Here is a 21,822-nt window from a genome sequence, read left to right as displayed (position 1 = left end):
CAACTTTGCTAGCATCTGTTATTTATGTATGTATGTATGTATGTATTTATTTACTTTTTAGCAATACCATTCTAACTGATGAGAGAGGTATCTCATTATGGTTTTTATTTGCATTTCTCTATTGATTAATGATGAGCTTTTTTTCATATGTTTGTTGGTCGCATGTACGTCTTACGAAAAATGTCTGCTGAAGTACTTTGCCAACTTTTTAATTTGGTTTTTCATTTTTTGCTTGTTAATTTGTTTAAGTTCCTTATAGATGTTGGACATTAGACCATTGTTAGATTCATAGTTTGCAAATATTCTCTCCCATTCTATAGGTTATCTGTTTACTCTATTGATAGTTTCTTTTGCTGTGCAGAAGCTCTTTAGTTTAATTAAGTCCCATTTGTCAATTTTTGTTTTTGTTTTTGTTGCAATTGCTTTCGGCACCTTTATCATGAAATCTTTGCCAGGGCCTATGTCCAGAAAGGTATTTCACAGGTTATCTTTTAGAGATTTTACAGTTTTAGGTTTTTACATTTAAGTCTTTAATCCATCTTGAGTTGACTTTTGTAGATGGTGTAAGGAAGGGATCCAGTTTTAATCTTCTGCCATGTGGCTAGCCAGTTATCCCAGCACCATTTAAAAATGTTTTTAGTATAATATTTGTTTTGTTGGTTTGTTGTTTTTATTTTTTAACTTTTATTTTAAGTTCAGGGGTACAAGTGCATGTTTGTTACATAGGTAAACTCATGTCACAGGGGTTTGTTGTATAGATTATTTTGTCACCCAAGTATTAAGCCTAGTACCCATTAGTTATTTTTTCTGATCCTTTCCCTTCTCCCACCCTCCACCCTCCAGTAGGCCCCAGTGTCTGTTTACCTCTATGTGCCCATGTGTTCTCATCATTGAGCTCCTATTTATAAGTAAGAACACACAATATTTGGTTTTCTGTTTCTGCATTAGTTTGCTAAGAGTAATGGCCTCCAGCTCCATCCATGTTCTCTCAAATGATATGATCTCATTCTTTTTTTGTGGTTTGATAGTATTCCATAGTCTATATGTACCACTCTGTCTTTATCCAGTCAACTATTGATGGCATTTAAGTTGATTCCATGTCTTTGCTATTGTGAATCATGCTGCAATGAACATACATGAGAATGTGTCCTTATGGTAGAATAATTTGCATTCCTTTGGGTATATATCCAGTAATGGGATTGCTAGGTTGAATGGTAGTTCTGCTTTTAGGTCTTTGAGGAATCATCACACTGTTTTCCACAATAATTGAACCAACTTACACTCTCACCAACAGTGTATAAGGGTTCCTTTTTCTCCATAATCTAGCTAGCATGTTATTTTTTGACTTTTTGATGTAGCCATTCTGACTGGTATGAGATGGTATCTCATAGTAGTTTTGATTGACATTTCTCCCATCCAAGTACCAACCAGGCCTGACCTTGCTTAGTTTCCAAGATCAGACAAGATTGGTTGGGTTCAGGGTGGTATGGCCATAGATTGATTTGCATTTCTCTAATGATCCATGATGTTGAACTTTTAAAAATATGTATGTCTCTTGGAAAGTGTCTGTTTTAGCCCTTTGCCCACTTTTTTATGGAGATGTTTGTTTTTTCTTGTAAACTTAAGTTCTTTATAGATGCTAGATATTAGACCTTTGTCAGATGAGTAGTTTGCAAATATTTTCTCCCATGCTATAAGTTGACTACTTTGTTGATAGTTTCTTTTGCTGTGCAGAAGCTCTTTAGTTCAATTGGATCTCGTTTATCAATTTTCACAACTGCTTTAGAAGTCTTCATCTTGAAATCTTTGCCATTTCTTACGTCCAGAATGGTATTGCTCAGGTTTTCCTCCAGGGATTTTGTAGTTTGGGTTTTACATTTAAGTCTTTAATCCATCTTGAGTTGGTCTTTGTATATGATGTAAGGAAGGGGTCCAGTTTCAATTTTCTGCATATAGCTAGTCAGTTCTCCCAGTACCCTTTATTGAATAAGGAGTCCTAAGTCTTTTCCCCGTTGCCTGTTTTTGTCAGTGTTGTCAAAGGTTAGATGGTGGTAAGTGTGCAGGCTTCTGTCTGGGCTCTCTATTCTGTTTCGTTTGTCTGTGGGCCTGTTTTTGTACCTGTACCATGCTGTTTTGGTTCCTGAAGCTCTGTGGTATAGTTTGAAGTTGGGTAGCATAATGCCTCCAGTTTTCTTCTTTTTGCTTATAATTGCCTTGGCTTTTTGGGCTCTATTTTGATTCCACATTAATTTTAAAATAGTTTTTTTCTAGTTCTGTGAAGACTATCATTCGTAGTTGATAGTAATAGCACTGAATCTATAAATTGCTTTGGGCAGTATGGCCATTTTAATGATATGCATTCTTCCTATCCATGAGTATGGAATATTTTTCCATTTGTCTGTGTCATCTCTGATATCTTTGAGCAATGTTTTCTAGTTCTCCTTGCAGAGATCTTTCACCTCTCTGTAAGCTGTATTCCTAGGTATTTTTTTCTTTTTGTGACAATTGTGAATGAGATTGTGTTCCTGATTTGGCCTTTAGCTTGACTGTTGTTGGTGTGTAGGAACGCTAGTGATTTTTGCACATTGATTTTATATCCTGAGATTTCACCGAAGTTGTTTATCAGCTTAAGTAGCTTTTGAGTTGAGACTATAGAGTTTTCTAGATACAGAATTATGTCACCTGGAAATAAAGATAGTTTGACTTCTTTTCCTATTTGGATGCCATTTATTTCTTTCTCTTGACTGACTGCTCTGGCCAGGACTTTCAGTATTATGTTGAATAGGAGTGGTGAGAGAGGGCATCCTTGTCTTGTGCCAGTTTTTAAGGGAACACTTCCAGCTTTTGCCCATCCAGCATGATGTTAGATGTGGGTTTGTCATAGATGGTTTTTATTTTCAGCTATGTTCCTTCAATACCTACTTTATTGAGAGTTTTTAACATAAACGGGTGCTAAATCTTATCGAAAGCTTTTCGGCATCTATTGAGGTGATCATGTGGCTTTTGTCTTTAGTTATGTTTATGTGATGAATCACGTTTATTGATTTGCATATGTTGAACGAAACTTGCATCCAAGAAATAAGGCCTACTTGATTGTGGTGGATATACTTTTTGATGTGCTGCTGGATTTAGTTTGCCAGTATTTTGGTGAGGATTTTTGCACTGATGTTCATCAAGGACATTGGTCTTAAGTTTTCTTTTTGTGTTCCCAGCATCATTTGTTGAATAGCGAATTTTTTCCCTGTTGCTTGTTTTTGTCTACTTTGTCAAAGATCAGATGGTTGTAGGTATGCTGCTTTATTTCAGGACTCTCTTATTTTTATCCATTACTTTATAAGTATTAGAATTATTGAACTATTCAAAAACCGCTATCTTATTTTGTTGCAGTACTGAAAATAATGTAAGATAAGTGGTGCTCTCCCTGTTTTGAAGATGAGTGACTAGGATTGTAAAGAATTCACTGATTTGTTTTATTTTCTTGCGTCCACTACATCAACAAACTTAAAATAATGTAACGTATTTCATGCCCTCCACCAAGTTTCCAGTCATAAATGTCTCCATATTCCTCTTATTCCTACCAGTATTGCCCATGCATAATAACTTAAATAATGACAGCCGTCAGCATTTACAATAAAGTAGGAATTTTGTTTATGATTTAGATTTCTAGATATAAATTTTAAAGCCCAAGTTTTATTAAGACTAATTAAGAGGGAAAGTATTATACTTCACAATAATTTAAAATATTCTTGTCTTACACATGCCAATTATTACTGATTTCCAAGTTAATTAAATATAGAATTGATACATATTTCTCTCTCTCTCTCTCTCTCTCTCACACACACACACACACACACACACATGCTAGATTCTAGCATATTAGTCATCATAAGTATGTCTTTCAGGACTTTAGAAATAACCATATAGAATATAATTTTTTTAAAGTGCTCTCAGGATATCTAAAGTACTATTTTTACATTTTGGTCTCAGAATGCAATAGCTTCATTATTTTGCTTAGAAATTCATTGCTTAGTTTTTGCATCTATATGAAGGATGTCATAGGCTCCATCTATAATAAGCAGCTTATCCAGTATGTTAATTTTTTAAATGCTGCTAAAAAAAAAAAAAAAAAAAAAAGGTTGCCTTCTTCTGATAAACCCCAGACTTTAATAACATGTCCTCTGAATTAATTCTGTAAATGCAGTACTAAAGTTTAGCACAACGATCTGGGCTGTTTAATTAGCTCACAGCTGCACTGCTGGGATAACATTTCTTGTTGAGGAGGTAGCTTGATATTCATTATTTGGGCTCTGGTTCAGAGTTCAATGGTCGTTTTAAGCTTTCTTAAAGAATTGCTTGTCTTTGTTTTCAGGGAAGACCATAATCATTACTTAGAAACACTTGTTAGTTTTCTTGCTGTGCCTGTATAGTCATTGATTTGACCCTAACATAACAAATTGTGGCAATCTTCCAGACATTGAAGGATCCTATAAGAAAAAAAGTTATCTGAATTATTAGTTTGACTAATATATGTCACATCGATAGAGTCTAAATCTCAATTTCTTTACTATTTCAAAATTCTTTAAATTTTTAAAATCTCCTTTAAATTATGAATATGGATAAAATTTAAAAATTCCCTTTGAGGCTGTATAAATTATAAGTATGTTTTCTACATTTTTCAGTATATTATATTATTTTTATATATACTAGAGAATATTAAGACAATATCAAATGTGGCAGATTATGTGAGTAAATAATGAATTTAAACACCTATTTACTGAGTATCTATCGTGAAAAACTACATTAATTTCATCCTCACAAGAACCTTAGAAGATTATCCTCATTTTATACAGACAGGAACTAAAAAATCAGAGCAGTTAAGGAACTTGCCCAAGATCACACAGCTGATAAATTTCAGAACTGGAGTTGGAATCCTTACATCAAATTTCAGAATCTTTCTAACATTCATGTTGCCTCCTTCTCAAAGATAAGTTTCAGATTCATCTTTCTCATAATATTCTTTCCAATTAACTTGAATTCCTTCAGCATGAATTGATACAGCATATATTATTACACTGTCACATATTTATGTTTTTCTTTGGACTTCTTTCTCTTGCTGTTTCACGACTTGTCAGCACTACTAGATGTATATGTTCCCTAAGTCCAGACACTGTATGCTATATCCTCTACTTCCTTTTATGTCCCCACAGCAAGAACCACTCTGAAAAAATAACAACATTTTACCATGGTTATGTTGGGATATGATTACAGGGATCGTTCACTTTTTACACTATATATATCTATATTGTTTGAATTAGAAAAAAAACACACGTACATACATACATACAGATAATTATCGATACCTAATATTTAAAAATTTAATGATAAATGTCCAATGCAAAAGAAAACAAACACAAGGAATATATACACATTTATATAATATACCTAGTTTTACCATTTGAATTCTTGCAGATTAAAAACAAAAGAGTTAAATGAGGGAGGCATCTTAGTATTTTTCTATTTATAATAGTAATGGAAAAGGTTCTAAAAATCTGGGAGAAATGTCTAAGACACAGAACTAAGAAAAATATGAGGATATTAAGTGCCCAACACTTCATTTTTAGAGACACAAAAAGGAATGATTAAGGAGAATGAGAATTTAGATCACTGTTGGAAAGCGATGCAAAATGTACATGTAAACATGTATGCAAAACAAGCATTAAAACAATAATATAGGCCGGGCATGGTGGCTCACACCTGTAATCCCAGCACTTTGGGAGGCCGAGGCAGGTGGATCATGAGGTCAAGAGATGGAGACCCTCCTGGCCAACACGGTAAAACCCTGTCTCCACTAAAAATACAGAAATTAACTGGGCAAGGTGGTGTGCACCTAGTCGAGAGGCTGAGGCAGGAGATTCACTTGAACCTGGGAGGCAGAGGTTGCAGTGAGCCCTGATTGCATCTAAAAAAAAAATAGTATAGTGAGAAAATCAAAGAACTAAAAACATAATTTTTAGTTAGATTAGGGCCACCCTCCAAAATGTTAACACAAATACAGAAGGTATGTATTTGTATCAGTAACAGCCCAAAGAGAACTTATTATGATCAAATCGAAATGATTAAGTCTTCATTCTTTTTGATAGATTATTTAGGTAGAAGTGTTCTTGAAGTCCTATAAACAAGGCTCTATTGGGAAAAGCAATTGTGCTTGGTAAACTTTGTGTTTGATAGTACAGTGACTTTCTATAGCTTACATTCAAGCAAGGCATTTGAGAAATGTGTACTTTTTAAAAAACAAATTAGTTGAATAAAATAAGAAATGAAACTGATAATAGAAAAATACATTTAACTCTTAATGCTGTGATTGTGATTAAGGATAGCAAAGCATTACAAATCAGCTAGAACTTGGAACTGCAAAAGCCAGAAATTCAGCAGAGTTGAGAATTTTGACAAGGTAAGGGAATCAGTCATCAGGACTTTTTCTTTTTTCAGAAACAGGCATAAATAAAGTTCAAGATGAGCCAGTGAGGTCAGAAACTAAGCAACAAGCAAGCAGAAGTGAGTATAAATAGACGTGAGAAGTAAGTCTAATCATTGGGCCAGAAATTGGGCAAGCAAGGAGAAGAATAAGAGGGCAGTTATTGGAGTTCAGGGCAAATAATGTGGACCTGGGGCACACAGTCTCCAAAAGAGGAAAGGAAGTAAATGGTCAGAACCTGGCAGGTGGTTGGGAACTAGGAAATTCACAATGGGTAGAGTAAGTTGGACAACTTAATTCTGTGACAAGCTGTCTCCAGAAGTTTCTCCATTATTAAAATAAAGAAATGTCATGAAGAAATCAGCATTTGTAGGTCTTGAGAGTAGAAATAGGAAGACACATCTGACCAGACATAGCTCATTGCCAGGTTTTCATCGTGTTAATCATTCAGCAGTTTTAAGTATAAAATTTAAAAATTGGTTCTCCATCCCTGTCTCTACCTCAAGTATGTCCTTACCTGTCACATCAGCCCTCTTCCTGGAAAACTACCTAAGCTGTGTTTCATGTGTCTGTGATCTGCAATTGCTTCATGTCTTCAAATTTGCTCATGTGCTTATTCCTACTCTGATTTCATTTGCCTGCCTATTTGGTTAGGTCCTCAAGCTCAGTTCAATGAGGTATTTTTCTTGAACAACTGATTTTAACCATAATGCAATGAATACTCCACACCTGTTCCTCAACAACATCTGAAGCAAGAGTCTTTAACTTTCTGGGACCTTTGAACTCTTCTGAGAGTTTTTAGAAGAGCCCAGCAAAGCCTTCAACTGCCTATCAGTGAAATTTTAGTCTGCTACTGTTAAAATCTTAAATCTCTATCTGAGTAAAAGGTTCTCTCCCCCATCACCGTCTGTGTGTATTGAGGGGTGGAGAGTGCTCATTCAGTATCTGTACTTTTACTCCCCTCCCCTTTCCCATCTGCAAGCTGTGGCTCTTCCAGTGTCGAGGGGAGGGAGGGTGGAGAAGAAAAGGGGAGTCCCTTTGCTTTACTAGACTCTATCGAAATCCCCTCTGGCTGTCAATGCTTTTAATGTGGCAGGCAACCAAACACTGACTTTTTTCTAGGTCTATGTGGGAGTTTTTGGAAGAGCCCAGCAAGGCCTTCTACTGCTGTCTCCTATCATATGAGATAGGCTTCTTAACAACCTCTTGTTCCTCATTCTAACTCTCTTCTCTGGAGCTGCACCCTGTAGTCTCCTGATAGGTGCTCTCACCTAGCTGGCAGCTAACTTCCCAGCTGTCTTACAAGAAAACTTAAGCATCTATGCCAAGCCACATGGTGGCGATGAAAAGATTACTCTCCTTCCACTCTTCTTCTCACTCTGGCTTCCCTCTCCATTTCTCTTTACTCTCCTAAATTAAAAACAGGTATTGGTCAGCACATCTGCTGCCTATATAGACATCCAACAGGGTATGCAGAAACTTCAAATGTTTATGAAAAGGAGTGACTCTCTTGGGAACTCTGCTCTTTTTTTTTTTTTGATATGGAGTTTCACTCATGTCGCCCAGGCTGGAGTGCAGTGGCACAATCTTGGCTCACTGCAACCTCCGCCTCCTGGGTTCTCTTGCCTCAGTCTCCCAGGTAGCTGGGATTATAGGCATGTGCCACCACGCCCGGCTGATTTTTTGTATTTTTAGTAGAGACAGGGTTTCCCCATGTTGGGCAGGCTGGTCTCGAACTCCTGACCTGAGGTGATCCACCCACCTCGGCTTCCCAAAGTGCTCGGATGGGAACTCTGCTCTTCTGGTTTGTGAGAAGTTTGTTCTTAATGTTCTTCTGAAAATGTTAAATTAACCTTCACTTCTATATGATATTTTACCTCAATATACATTCTGGGAGAGTTATTGTATTAGTCCATTTTCATGTTGCTGATAAAGACATACCCAAGCCTGAGCAATTTACAAAACAAAGAGATTATTGGACTTACAGTTCCACATGGCTGGGGAGGCCTCACAATCATGGTGGAAGGCAAGGAGGAGCAAGTTAATCTTGTGTGGATGGCGGCACTCAAAGAGAGGGCTTTTGTAGAGAAACTCCCGTTTTTTAAAACCATCAGATCTCATGAGACCCATTCATTATCACAAGAACAGTACAGGACAGACCCGCCCCCACGATTCAATTACCTCCTACGGGGTTCCTATCACAAGAACAGTACAGGACAGACCCGCCCCCATGATTCAATTACCTCCTACGGGGTTCCTCCCAGGACATGTGGGAATTGTGGGAGTTACAATGCAAGACGAAATTTGGGTGGGGACACAGTCAAACCATATCAGTTATTTCCCTAAGAACTTTAAAGATGTTATTCGTTTTTCTCTTGGCCCATCTACAATTGCCAATACAAAGGTGGCTGTCAGGTGAAATTGTTTTTGTTTGTTTGTTTTATCCTCTCTGATTGCTGCTGAGACTTCTCTTTGTCTTTGGTGTCATGAAGTTTCTCAGGGACATGACTAGGGTAGATTTATTTTATGTCTTTTGTTTTTGGTACCTCTTTCCCAAAATCTTGGGAAGAAGATGGGATTCCTTGATGCTTTTGTGACACTTTCTGAGCTAGGTGAGTTGGTAGGAAGTAGTACCAGCATACCACTGGCAATAAAGCAGGATTCTGGCTTTTTGTGGTGTCATGGTCCATTTGGGCTGCTACAACAAAGTACCATAGACTGGGTAGCTCATAAACAATAGAAACTTACTTCTCACAGTTTTGGAGGCTGGGAAGTGAAAGATCTAGGTGGAGGCAGTTTTGGTGTCTGGTGAGGGCTCATTTCCAGGTATCATAGATGGTGCCTTATAGCTGTGTCCTCACATGATACAAGGGGCAGAATAATTTCTTTGAGTCTACTATATTTTAAAAGGGTACTAACTCCATTTATGCGGACTCTGCCTTATCTCCTAAAAGTTTTCACCTCCTCATCCTATTACCTTAGTGGTCAGGATTTCAACATATGAATTTTGGGACAACACAAATATTCAGACCATAGCACATGAGGGTTCAATTTCAGCTCCTTGCCTCACTCAGATCCAGCCACATCTCCTGTCTTTAAAACTCCATGCTTACACATTTCTGACTCATTTCTGGGTATAGTAATCCCCTGGGCTTAATATCTGTGTATTGTGTACTCACCCTACCTTTGAGTTCTCTATTTCTAGCACTGCATATTTCTTCTGTTTTTGTACTCAGTTGTATATTAACATTGTTTCATATATTTGTCCAAACATTCATACACACAAAACCACACACATACACACATAAACAGACATTTGAGGAGTGGGGTTGCATAATACAGGAAATCTAATCCAGTGGATCTGAAGGACCTTGTCATGTGAATTTTGAAAAATGCTAACCAAATGAGTCTGCATTATGAACTGAATTTTGTCCTCCAAAAATGTATATGTTGAAGCCCTAATCTCCAAAGTGACTGTTTGGAGATAGGGCCTATAGGGCAGTAATTAAGGTTAAATGACATCACAAGAGTGGGTCTTTAATCTGAAAGAACTGGCGTCTTTATAAGAAGAGGAAGAGATACCTCTCTCTCTCTCCATGCACTTGCACCAAGGAAAGGCCATGTGAGGACAGGGCAGAAGGTGGCCATTTGCAAGCCAGATAGAGAGACCTCACCAGAAAGCAATGCTGATGACACCATAATCTTGGACATCCGGCCTCCAGGACTGTGAGAAAATAAATGCCTGTTGTTTTAGCCACCAAGTCCATGGTATTTTATTACGGAAGCCTGAGAAGACTTCATAAGCTGTCTGGTAATCAGTACCCAACTCCATCCCTCTGCACCAGAATATCCTGAACTCTTAATAGCTGTAACTATAATGGGAGCCCCAAGTTTGAGCCACCAGAGAATATCATGTAAACCTATATTGCTATAAAACTGTACTCTATTTATTTACCTGGGCCTTGGATAACATTTTCTTTATCCTTTGCTCATCCTTCAGTTTCTTTAATCTGCCCATTTCAGTCCTTAGCCTCACTCAATTCCAGCTAATGATCATAAGCAACAATTATATAAGGAATATTAAGACTGACATTTATGTGCCTGTGTCATCCACCCCTGAAACTTCAAATTTTACTCTTTCTTCACTTTTTTTTTTTTTTTTTTTTTTTTTTACCTTTTTTCTGCCTCAGAGAAAGAGATGTTCCCTTTTCCATTCATGGTGAATTCTCTCTATATGTTCTAGATCTTACCTTCCTCTTAACTCTTCGCTCACTCTCCACCACTTTTCAGCTTTCCTCCCTTGACCCCTTTTCCTCTGACACCAACAATGCATAGGTCAATAAACTGGCTTTCAGTGACTTTCTTTTGATGATTGGTGAATTGGCTTCATTCCATTGTTTCTATCTGAAAGACAAAAAGAATTGACCCTGGAAGAAGTTCGTCAGGTCATCAGAATAAAGGACCAAGGCTGTGGTTATGAATTTAGAATTCATCATCAGGGAGATGATAGTTCATTTGTTTATTCATTCATTTGGGACAAATCTTTATTTCAAGTGGCCATTATATGCCAGTTTCAGTTAGGCATGGCATGTGTATTGGTCCATTGTCACCCTGCTAATAAAGACATACACGAGACTGGGTAATTTATAAAGAAAAGAGATCTAATTGACTCACAGTTCAGCATGGCTGGGAAGGCTTCAGGATACTTATGATCATGGCAGAAAAGGAAGCAAACACGTCCTTCTTTACATGGTGGCAGGTAGAGAAAAATGAGAACTGATCAAAGTGGGAAGCCCCTTATAAAACCATCAGATCTCATGAAAACTTACTCACTATCAAGAGAATGGCATAGAGGGAACTGCCCCCTTAATTCAATTACCTCCCACTGGGTTCCTCCCACAACATGTGGGGATTATGGAAACTACAATTCAAGATGAGATTTGGGTGGGGACACTTATATCAGCATGTAATAAGTGATTAATAAGTTTCTTTGTATAAATAAATAGATGAACCATCCCTTTATTGCCAATGACTCCTAAAAAGACATTTTGTTTTCCTACCTTATAACAGAGGAGGGATACAGAAAATGTGTTGCAACAGAATCAGCTAAAGGGACTGTCAAAAATGCAGATCCGCTGGCTCTAGTCCAGACTCCATCAGAAGCTCTGGGAGTGGGACCCAGGAATCTGCATTGGTAAACTCATAAAGGTGATTCTTCTGTGTACCCTCAAAAGTGGAGTTTTGAAGAAAAATGGGCAACAATGAAAAATTATATAAAAGTATAAGCAATTAGAGAACCACAGATGTGAGAAAATCCTGTTGATGTTCTTATTGATATCATATACCAGGGATGGTTGAGCTTGGATCCTTCATGGCTATGTTTAATAGCTGAATCAACCATACCAAAATTTAAAGAATAATAAACTGGTATTCATTAAAGCCACTACTAGTTTAGCTTTTGGTTACTTGCAGCCAAAAGCATGTCTTACTGATTCAGATTCAGATTTTATTTGCCAGGAAAAGGCTTAGACTTTATCAGTCAAATTAAGTGATGATTACAGACTAAATTTGGTACACTTTAAAAGTATCACAAATAGTGTCTGTCTCACAGGATGCAAAAAAAAAATAATAATTCTAAGATAATAATGTACTTGACCAAATGACACAGTTTGCATGTTGTCCCCTCCAAATCTCATAGTGAATTGTAATTCCTGACGTTGGAGTTGTGGCCTGGTGGGAAGTAATTGGGTCATGGGGGCAGATCTCCATGGCTTGGTGCTGTCCTCACAGTAGAAAATACTCATGAGATCTGGTTGTTTAAATGTGTGTGACACCTCCTCTGCTTCTCACTCCTGCTCTTGTCATATGACATATCTGCTCCTGCCTCACCTTCTGCCATGAATAAAAGTTCCCTGAGGCCTCTGCAGAAGCTGAGTGGATACTGGTGCTATACTTCCTGTACAGCCTGCAGACTTGTGAGCCAATTAAACTTCTTTTCTTTATAAATTACCCAGTCTTTGGTATGCCTTCAAAACAAAGCAAGAACAAGCTAACACAGAAAATTGGTACTGAGAAGTACAGCATTGTTACAGAGATACCTGAAAATGTGGAAGTAGCTTTGGAATAGGGTAATGGGCAGAGGTTGGAAGAGTTTGGAGAGCTCAGAAGAAGACAGGAAGATGAGGGAAAGTTTGGAACTTCTCTAGAGACTGGTTAAATGGTTATGATTCTGATAGTCATATGAACAGTGAAGTACAGGCTAACTAGGTCTCGGATGCAAATGAGAAAGTATTGGGAACTGGAGCAAAAGTCATCCATATTATGCCTTAGCAAAGAACTTGGCTGAATTCTGTTCATGTCCTAGTATGTGGAAGTTTGAACTAAAAAGTAATGACTTAGGGTACCTGGTGGAAGAAATTTCTAAGCAGCAAAGCATTCAAGAAATTATTTGGTTGCTTCTAACAGCCTATCCTTGGGTGCAGGAGCAAATAAATGACTTAAAGTTGGAAGTTATATTGAAAGGGGAAGCAGAGCATAAAAGTTTAGAAAACTTGCAGCCTAGCTATGTGGCAAAGTAAAAGAGGAGAGGAAGTCAAGGAATTCAAGGGAGCAACCACTTGCTAGAGTTATTAGCATGACTAAAAGGGAGCCAAACGCTAATAGCCAAGACAATTGGAAAAAGGCCTCAAAGGCATTTCTGAGATCTTCGAGGGAACCCCTCCCATCACAGGCCCAGAGGTCTAGGAAGAAAGAATGGTTTTACGGGCCAGAGCCAGGGTTTTGCTGCACTGTGCAGCCCTGGAACACTGCCCCCTGCATCCTGGCTGCTCCAGCTCCAGCCTTGGCTCAAAGGGACCCAGATAGAGCTCAGACCACTGCTTCAAAGGGTATAAGCCTTCCACCATAAGCCTTGGCAGCTTCCATGTGGTGTTAAGCCTGTTGGTACACAGAGTGAAAGAGTGAAGGAGGCTTGGCAGCCTCCACCTAGATTTTAGAGGATGTATGAGAAAGCTTGCATGCGCAGGAAGAAGCCTGACACAGGGGCAGAGCCCTCAAGGAGAACTTCTGCTAGGGCAGTGCCAAGGGGAAATGTGGGATCCGACTCCCTATACAGAGTCCCCACTGGGGAACTACCTAGTATAGCTGTGGGAAGGTGACCATCATCCTCCAGACCCCAGAATGGTACATCCACCGGCAGCTTGCACCCTGCACCTGGAAAAGTCACAAGCGCTCAATTCCAACTCGTGAGAACAGCCATGGTGGCTGAACCCTGCAAAGCCACAGGGGTGGAGTTGCCTAATGCTTTGAGAGTCCAACCCTTGTGCCAGTATGCCCTAAATGCAAGACATGGAATCAAAGGAATTGTTTTGAAGCTTTAAGATTTAATGACTGCCCTGTTAGATTTCACTGTGTGGATCCTGTAACCCCATTCTTATGGCTGGTTTCTCCCTTTACAAATGGGAGTGTTTACCCAATGCCTATACCCCCACTGTATCTTGAAAGAAAATAACTTGTTTTGATTTTACATGCTCATAGGTGGAAGGAACTCATCTCTAGATGAGCTTTTGGCTTGGGACTTTTAATTGAGCTCATGCTGGAATGAGTTAAGACTTTGGTCGACTATTGGCAATAGATGAATATATTTTGCAGTGTCAGAAGACCATGAGATTTGAAGGGTCAGGGTGGAATGATACAGTTTGAATACTGTCCCCGCTAAATCTCATGTTGAATTGTAATCTCCAGTTGTTGGGGGTGGGGCCTGTGGGACATGAATGGGTCATGAGGGCAGATCCCTCATAGGTTGGTGCTGTCCTCCCAATAGTGTGTACTCAAGAGATCTGGTTGTTTAAAGGCATGTAGCACCTCTCCTTCCTCCTGCTCTGGCCATGTGATGTGCTTGCTCCTGCCTCACCTTCTACCATGAGTAAAAGCTCCCTGAGGCCTCCCCAGAAACTGAGCATATTCCAGTGCCATGCTTTTACAGGCTACAGAACTGTCAGCCATTAAATCTCTTTTCTTTTTAAATTATCCTGCCTCAGAAACTTCCTTATAGCAACATAAGAATGGCCTAATACATCAACAAGTAAAAATGAGTAAAATTTGCTGTTGTTGTTATATCTTCTTGGTAATAAAGAGAATGTTTATGAATAATAATTATGACATTTATTGAGCATATACTATACATCAAGCACTATGTTAAGAACTTTATATAAATATCTCACCCAAACCTCATAACCCTATATCATAACTCACTATTATTGATGATTATGATACATCATAACTCACCACTATTAGTGAGAAAATTCACGAGTGCCACTTAGGGAGGTGAGGGATATCAAAGGTAGTAAACACGTTTCTTGAATAATAAAAGGATAGAAAAATAAATGTGGTAAACTTGTTAGTTCCCAGGTACGCTTCCTGGCTTTACTACTGCGGATCTTTTGCATTAATTTAAATCCTGTATCTCTTTCATGGCACAAATCAAGTCCAAATACTCCTTAGAAAAACTTTCTCAACATTTAGGTATGAGCTATGTCTTTTTCATTTCTCTGAAATTTAGATTTAGGACCATACTATGTGGGTTAGAACATTTGAGTACATTGTATGTAGGCACTAATAATTCCTGTCAAATGATAACATCTAACCATTTTGCATTTTTCACCTATAAAAATTTTTCCATCATGTGCGTTGAAATTCTTATTTTAGGCTTACATATAATTATACTCCATTTAATTCAGCAAATGTAATTAATTTGTTACTAATAGATAACAGTTCTCTGTGGGTTTCAGCTAAGTAATCTTTCTCTTGACACCTCTCTCTGGTGATTCAGGTTAATAGAAATTTGAGAACATATACAACTATTTTAAATGAAAAATTTAATATCCTCCTCCCCTGCCTCCCTGTACGCATCAGTCCTCTTTAGGATTCTGTAATGATCAGGACTGACACATTCACATATGTAAAATGTGTTTATGGGGAAAGAATATGTTTTATAAAATACACTGCAGTTGATAAGTATTTATTTTGTCCTATTGCTAGATGTATGTGACAGAATAAAGTTGTTTCTCTTTAAACTTAATTACACTGAGGATTTTAGAAAACTGTCTTCATGTGTTATATATCTTGAATCGATCAACTTTTCAGCAAATATCTCAGTTGTTTAGATTTACTCCATGAAAAAGAGCATACCTTAAAAATACCAAATATATTATTTTGAATCTGCAGCCTCTCTTTAATGTTAACATCCCAAATAGTAACTTGTCATAGGGTTTAAATACTTGTTTTGTTTTGTTTTTGAGACTGAGACTCACTCTGTCGCCCGGCTGGAGTGTAGTGGTGTGATCTCGGCTCACTGTAACCTTGGACTTCCTGGTTCAAGCGATTCTCCTGCCTCAGCCTCCTGAGTAGCTGGGATTACAGGCATGCACCACCACGCCCAGCTAATTTTTGTATTTTTAGTAGAGACGGGGTTTCACCATGTTGGCCAGGATGGTCTCGATATCCGGACCTCGTGATCTGCTTGCCTCGGTCTCCCAAAGTGCTGGGCTTACAGGCGTGAGCCACTGCGCCTGACTGGATATAAATACTTTTATAAGTTTTGCATTGTAGCTAAAATGCATATTAAAAGAACTTTAAAATATTATTTCCTAAGTAAACTGTATTATTATATTGTTCCTTATGCATAGCTATATCTCTAGATCAGTTAAATCCATGGGATAAATTAGGTCTAAGATTAAGAGGATACTGTTATATACAGTGGCATCTTTGATTTCAGATAGTTCAATTTTTTTTCAAGGAAACAGTAAGCAATGCAATATTTTCTTGATTTTTACATTGAAAAATATGTATGAAAGAGGCTTTAGTACTAAGTCTGTAGAGAAAGAAATTGAATTCCTTAATGTAATGTGAACAGTTATTTCTATATTCCTTTCACCCTTTATTTTCTATTTGAAGAATAAAAATATAAAAACCAAACTACAGTACAATTTTCTTGACTATGACAGTAAAAGTTTGTCATTGCATATGACTCACATTTCATTAAAATGCATACAAATATGTCCTGGGATACACACACACACACGTTTTCATTTATGGATATACATGAATATATATTCCGCATGTTTCAATTTATAGATTTATCGATATAAATGAAAACTTAATTGAATCATGTTCTTAAATAAAGATGCTCAATAATTGTTTCATGACCACAACACTTTACGAGCACTCATTTTATAATCCGGAAATGGAACAAACCCACAAAGTGAACAAATTCTAGTTTAACCTATTACCCATTTTGCTAGTGTACTATAGAAATGATTCATATATTACTTTAATGTCAAATTCTTGATTAAAGTGGAAACATAATTCAACTTCTATTGTGACTTCCTTGGAGGAAAAGTTGGAAAAAAGCCAGTGATTCTTAAATGTCTGAATCGTTTTGAAAGATATTTTAGGGGGAAATAATACTTAAACTTACTTAGATGAAATTTAGGTTATTCTTCTGTTAAAAAGATTTGAAATAGTGTCAGGAAGGGCTATTTATTGTACCACATTAACCAATCCTCTATCAGTGATTGAAGAGAGGAAAAATGCTATCCTGTCAAATGTTCGTTCATTTTGCACATCAAGGGCACAGCTCAGAAGGCTGGTAACGTCTAGCCTAGTGAGATACATAAACTGATAAAAAAAATTATTTACAACAGCATTGATTTAGATTTATTCACTTTTAAACTTATTTCACACATTTTGTGTCTTAAGCTTTTAAAATATTTTAAATGCTATCATCAGATCGTGAACATAATACCATACTTCCTATTGCCTGTATGCTTTTGAGCAGGCTATACAAATATTAATTTTCCAATTCTGGAATTAAGAGAAAGAATATTGCAGAACTTATCTTTTTGTTCTGATTAAGTGATACTGAAAATAACACTGACAAGGTCTCTGGGCCAGTGGCGACGGTGAGTTCAAATAAAGATTAGATGAAGATGAAGCGCGGTATCTAAGGTAAGATACACATCTTTACTGTGTATATGTGTGTACAAGAAGGAAAACCTGCTTTTTTTTTGGTTTTAAGTAGATGTTACGAAGGATGATTTTCTTTGTTTTTCAACTTGCAAAATCTCTTGAAGGTTGGAGCAGAGCCGCCGGTTACCTTTGAGCATCGAAATACCGCAAGTTATCCCGTTTCCTTTTCCCCTCAGGAAAGATGGGTGCAGGGTTGAGATGTTACAAGAGCATTAAGAGAGAGCCATCAGCTTGGCATAGTAGAAAAAGCAAACCCAAAACGAAAACACCCGGATTTTAAGCGCGGATCCTGAGGCCGGTTTGCACTGGCCGAACGCCTGCGTTAACCCTTTGGGCGCTGCAGCCGGGATCCCCGGTGTTTGCAGACCCGACCAGCAGGAACAGAGGTGGGGTGCCCCGCGCCCGCATGGGGAGTGAGCTCTCTTCCCCAAAGAGGGAGCGAGCCGGGCAGCACTTTTGTCGTCCGGTGCGTGCGTCACGGCCCGGGACACGCGTCGAGTCCGTTTTGGAGTGGGGGCAGAGACGCGGCAAGGAGCCGCTCAAACGTCCGCTGACTGGGGGTTCGCCTTAATCTGTCCTCGCCAGGAGCGCTCGCCCTAGCCCTCCCGCTGGCTCACTCCTGGGCCCTGGAGGGGCACGGGCCCGGGGGCGGTTCGGGAGGGGGCCCAGGTGAAGGGCGCCCGCACTTCTCCTGCGGCAATCATTGCTCTCCTGCCTCCACATGTCGCGGCAGCGGCCCAGCCCCGCGCCGAAACAGCAGCTGTGACTGACGGAGTCACCTCCCCGCGCGCCTGAGCCACCCCCTCCTCCCCCGCCGCTCCCTCCCGCACCAACACGTCATGGAAACACGGACGTCAGAGCCTCTCAGCCAATCGCAGGCTGCGGCAGGAGGGAAGGGGCGCGCTGGAGGGGGCGGGGGCAGCAGCTAGCCGAGGCACTCAGGGGAAGGAAGAGAGGGAGGGGCGTGCGGAGGCGCAAGTCCCCACCCCCGCCCCTCAGTCCGGCCACCCTTTCCCGACCGCGCGGCAAGTTCTAATAGCCGGGCGCGCGCTCGCCAGCCGGGGGCGCGCTCGCCGGGTCCTCCCCTTAAACGCCCTCCCAGTGCCGCTCCGCTCCCAGTCCCGGTGCGAGCCGCGCTTCCTCCGCGCGCGCGCGCGCGCACCCGCCCGCCCCCAGGGTCCCCGCGGACCGCATCACGTGACCGCGCCCAGCCAAGGCGGCAGCGGCGGCGGCGCGAGCTTCGGCGGCGGTGGCGGCTGTGGCAGCGGGAGCAGCTGTGCCGCCAGCGTGGAGCGGGAGGCGTGTGGGTGTGGAGAGAAGGGAGCGCCAGACCGGAACGGGTGAGCGTTCTCCTCCCCCTGCCTACCCCGGCAATCTTGCTGGCCACCCGGTGCAGACGGGGTCCCTGCCCGGAGCTGCGCGCAGCCCCCTCGTGCTCGGCCGTCCGCTCTCCGGTGCCCGCGGGCCCCGCCCAGAGCGGGGCGGGCTGCGGCGCTCACGGAGGGGGCTGCACCCCACCCGCGGCTGCTGTTGCGGACGGCGGCGTGAGGCCGGCTGAGCTGCCCGTGCCCAGCGAGCGCGGCGCGCCCTGTGTGCGGCTCTGCGGAGCCGAGGAGGCGGGTCCTGCGGGGACGCGGGCGGCCACTCGGTGGCTGCCGGGCTCTGGGCGGGGACGGCCGGGCGCCGCCTCCTCCTCCTTCGCTGCCGCCGCCGCCGCCGCCTCCTCGCAGTGCAGCGTGAGTAGGGAGCCCCGGCTGGTGGACGCCGAGCCTCTCGGCTCCTTGGCCGCCCGATCCCCGAGGTGCAGCTGCACCTCCGCGTGGCGCCCCGAGCCGTGCGAGCCGACTGCTGACGCGCTGAGGACAGAGCCCCCATCCTCTGCGTTTCCCACTGCCCCTCACCGCTCCGCGACCCTCCTGCAGCCTCCCTTTCCTTCCCCCTCGGAAAATGGTTCCCATTGCCGGGCGAGGTGAGTGGCGGCCGCCGCCCGCTAGCGGCGGGGGCGGCGGGGCAGGTCACCTGCGGGGGAGGCCGGGCGGAGCACGGAGGTCTGGCGTCGCGGCGGGGGTCCTGATAGCTGGGTGCCCGGCGGGTTGCGCCGGATTCGGGAGAAGCTGGCGGGGGCGGCCGGGGCCCCTCGCAGGTTGCCTCTTGTCGGGAGATTGTAAAGGTGAGCGGGTTTCTCGCCGTGCACCCCAGCCATGCACCTCAGCGCCGGGTCAGTCCCGGAGTCGCTGCTCCGGGCTCGAGGGATGGGGCTCGTTGGGGCTTCTGGTCTATACCCGCAGGTCTTCGGCTTCACGGAGCCGTCTCGGCCGCGCCACGGCCCATCCCGCCACCGGTCGCCCCCGCCACGGCGCGTGGTGACCTTGAGGGCACCGTGCCCGGCACTCCCTTTTCCCGCGCCTCGGGAGGGTCACCCCTCTAATCCTTGGCCTCGGCCCCCCAGACGCACTGCGGGAGGGGAGCGGGGGCCCCAGTCGGCCCCTGGCCCGGGTGGTTGGTTGTTGGCGTGTCAGGACGGTGATTCCCCGAGAGTTGGAGAGCCGCCTGGTCTTTCTCCTCACGCCTTCCGTCTGGCCCCCCAGGATGTTCACATTTGCTTCCGATTCGTGTTTATTCACTTAGTTTAAGAGAAAAAAGCCTGCGCCCTCACCTCCCTTTTTGGGGAAGGAGTCTGGAGGAGGACTGCGTTCCCGTGGCAGGGGTGTGTGGGGTGGGTGGTGTGCTCTCTCTATCCCATCCTGCGGGAGAATCCTGTGGCTAAGCTGGTTAGCGACCCCTGGTTCTGCGCTGCGGTCACCAGCCAGGTTGGTCTCTGTGCGCATTTCATTCACCAGTTTTCTGCGGGACTCGCAGCGCTGGGAGTGCTCGCACCCTGTGCGGTGCTTGGCGCGGAGGGGAGGGCAGGGCGTCCGGGTGGGCTAAGGGGGTCTGCCCATACTTGGAGGGCTCGACCCTCCTCGACAGGCTGGTATTTACCTTTTCCTTGGGTTAGAGCGCTGCAGACAGCCACCTTTCGCTTCTGTGCCCGCTACTTTTCTTGGTTTATTAATAATCTAATGGCTTCTGTTGGTATCGATTGCTGTTAGTGATAAATTAGCTACATAGATTTTTTTCATACGTGTGTAGGTATATGCATATATCTGAACTTGTCTGCCTTTCAACATGGAAGCCTTTGTTGTGTTTAACCTCCCCCACCTGAGGACAGTCTTATTTTAAAATAAAGCTCTTGTTCAGCGTGGGTGTATTTTATAATAAGAAGTACTTGTAAGGGCCTGGTTTGTATGAGGTTCTCATCTGGCAGAGGGTGTGTAACCCTTTGGATGGTGGCCCACGTGAGTGAATGGAGGGCCTTCACCACTTGCCCCGATGCCAGCCTTCCCGAGACTCCCTGTCCTTGTGTGTGGCAGGGGCGGATTGGGGGAATTAAGAGGGATTGGAGAAGAATCTGCTTTTTGTACTTGTGCGTTTCATTTGGGTCCTCCTCCTCCCCCTGTCTTTTTCTTTTTCCGCCTGGTGAGTTCAAATTTGAGGTAAATAGAAACATTTTTTTTAAATTGGGAACCTTTGATAACTAGTATATAAAATGGGCTTATTTAGCTGTGATTTCAGGAGGACGTTTTAGTTTTTACCTTGCTTTAAGATAAGACAGTTAAATTGCTGTAATTAAGGGTGGATCTCTGTCCTGATTTTGGCTTGGGTGTAACTGCAAAGATCTTTGAAAAGTAACTGTTATTTCCTACCATATAGTCTGCAAAAGTGAGTCACATTCGGGTGAGTTGAGGACAGAGCGCCACCTTTAATTTAAAATTTCGTGATTTTCTTTTATTAAAATGGTGAAAATTCGAGGTACACCTTCTTGATTTTTATCGCAGCTGTCATTATTGGCATCCCCATTTTGACGTATAAGGGGGCATTATCTTCATTTTTCTGTATCCTCTCTCATTTCTCACTCTTGAGAGAAATTTCTGCAATTGTATGGGAAATCATATTTTTTTAATTGAAGCTTGGGATTTTAGCATTCTGAGATGAGATGAGAAACTAGTTTTGATTTGTGTTTATAATAATATTGATCGTCTGGATCTTCTTGGTAAAAGAAGGAAAGTAAAAGCTGCTTTTAATAGGTGGTTTAAACTAGCCATTGTCACCAAATAAAGATACCTACCAGCATGACAGTGGCTTTACAATTTTTTTTGTTGTTGTTGTTGGTTTTGGCCTATTAACAGATTCTGAAATAAACACGCAGGATCAGTTATAGTAATTCTTTTTTGTTGTCTTCCAACAGCTTGCCTTTTGTGATTTTACAGTTTTACAGT

At 41.8% G+C, this 21,822-nt stretch overlaps 1 protein-coding gene and 1 long non-coding RNA gene across 11 annotated transcripts in view; one reads left to right on the top strand and one right to left on the bottom strand.

Annotated features, from left to right (window-relative positions):
- Positions 1-3,449: 3,449 nt before the first annotated feature.
- LOC103875941 lies at positions 3,450-15,837 on the bottom strand. Of its 2 annotated transcripts, none has more exons than XR_002515760.2 (3): positions 10,726-12,516; positions 4,937-5,218; positions 3,450-4,484 (listed from the first exon to the last, which is right to left on the bottom strand). It is a non-coding gene; the product is annotated as an uncharacterized LOC103875941 (long non-coding RNA). The 2 variants fall into 2 exon arrangements; XR_004176147.1 differs by lacking the exon at positions 3,450-4,484 and adding an exon at positions 15,787-15,837 and having other exon boundaries at positions 4,503-5,218; positions 10,726-10,879.
- Positions 15,838-18,696: 2,859 nt separating this feature from the next.
- The window catches only part of ATP2B1 (ATPase plasma membrane Ca2+ transporting 1), a 117,986-nt gene continuing 114,860 nt past the window's right edge, over positions 18,697-21,822 (top strand). For 4 of the 9 annotated variants that reach the window (XM_031650657.1, XM_031650654.1, XM_009181410.4 and 1 more), the window contains exon 1: positions 18,697-18,843. The gene's annotated coding sequence lies outside the window, so the exon portion shown is untranslated. Of the gene's footprint in view, positions 18,844-19,229; positions 19,473-21,822 lie in introns of those variants that run through there. The other 5 variants (XM_009181409.3, XM_003906938.5, XM_017946098.3 and 2 more) reach the window with 2 other exon arrangements.

This window comes from Papio anubis, chromosome 9, assembly GCF_008728515.1.
Source record: "Papio anubis isolate 15944 chromosome 9, Panubis1.0, whole genome shotgun sequence".
Taxonomy (NCBI): domain Eukaryota; kingdom Metazoa; phylum Chordata; class Mammalia; order Primates; family Cercopithecidae; genus Papio; species Papio anubis.
This window is presented reverse-complemented; position numbering and strand designations above follow the sequence as displayed.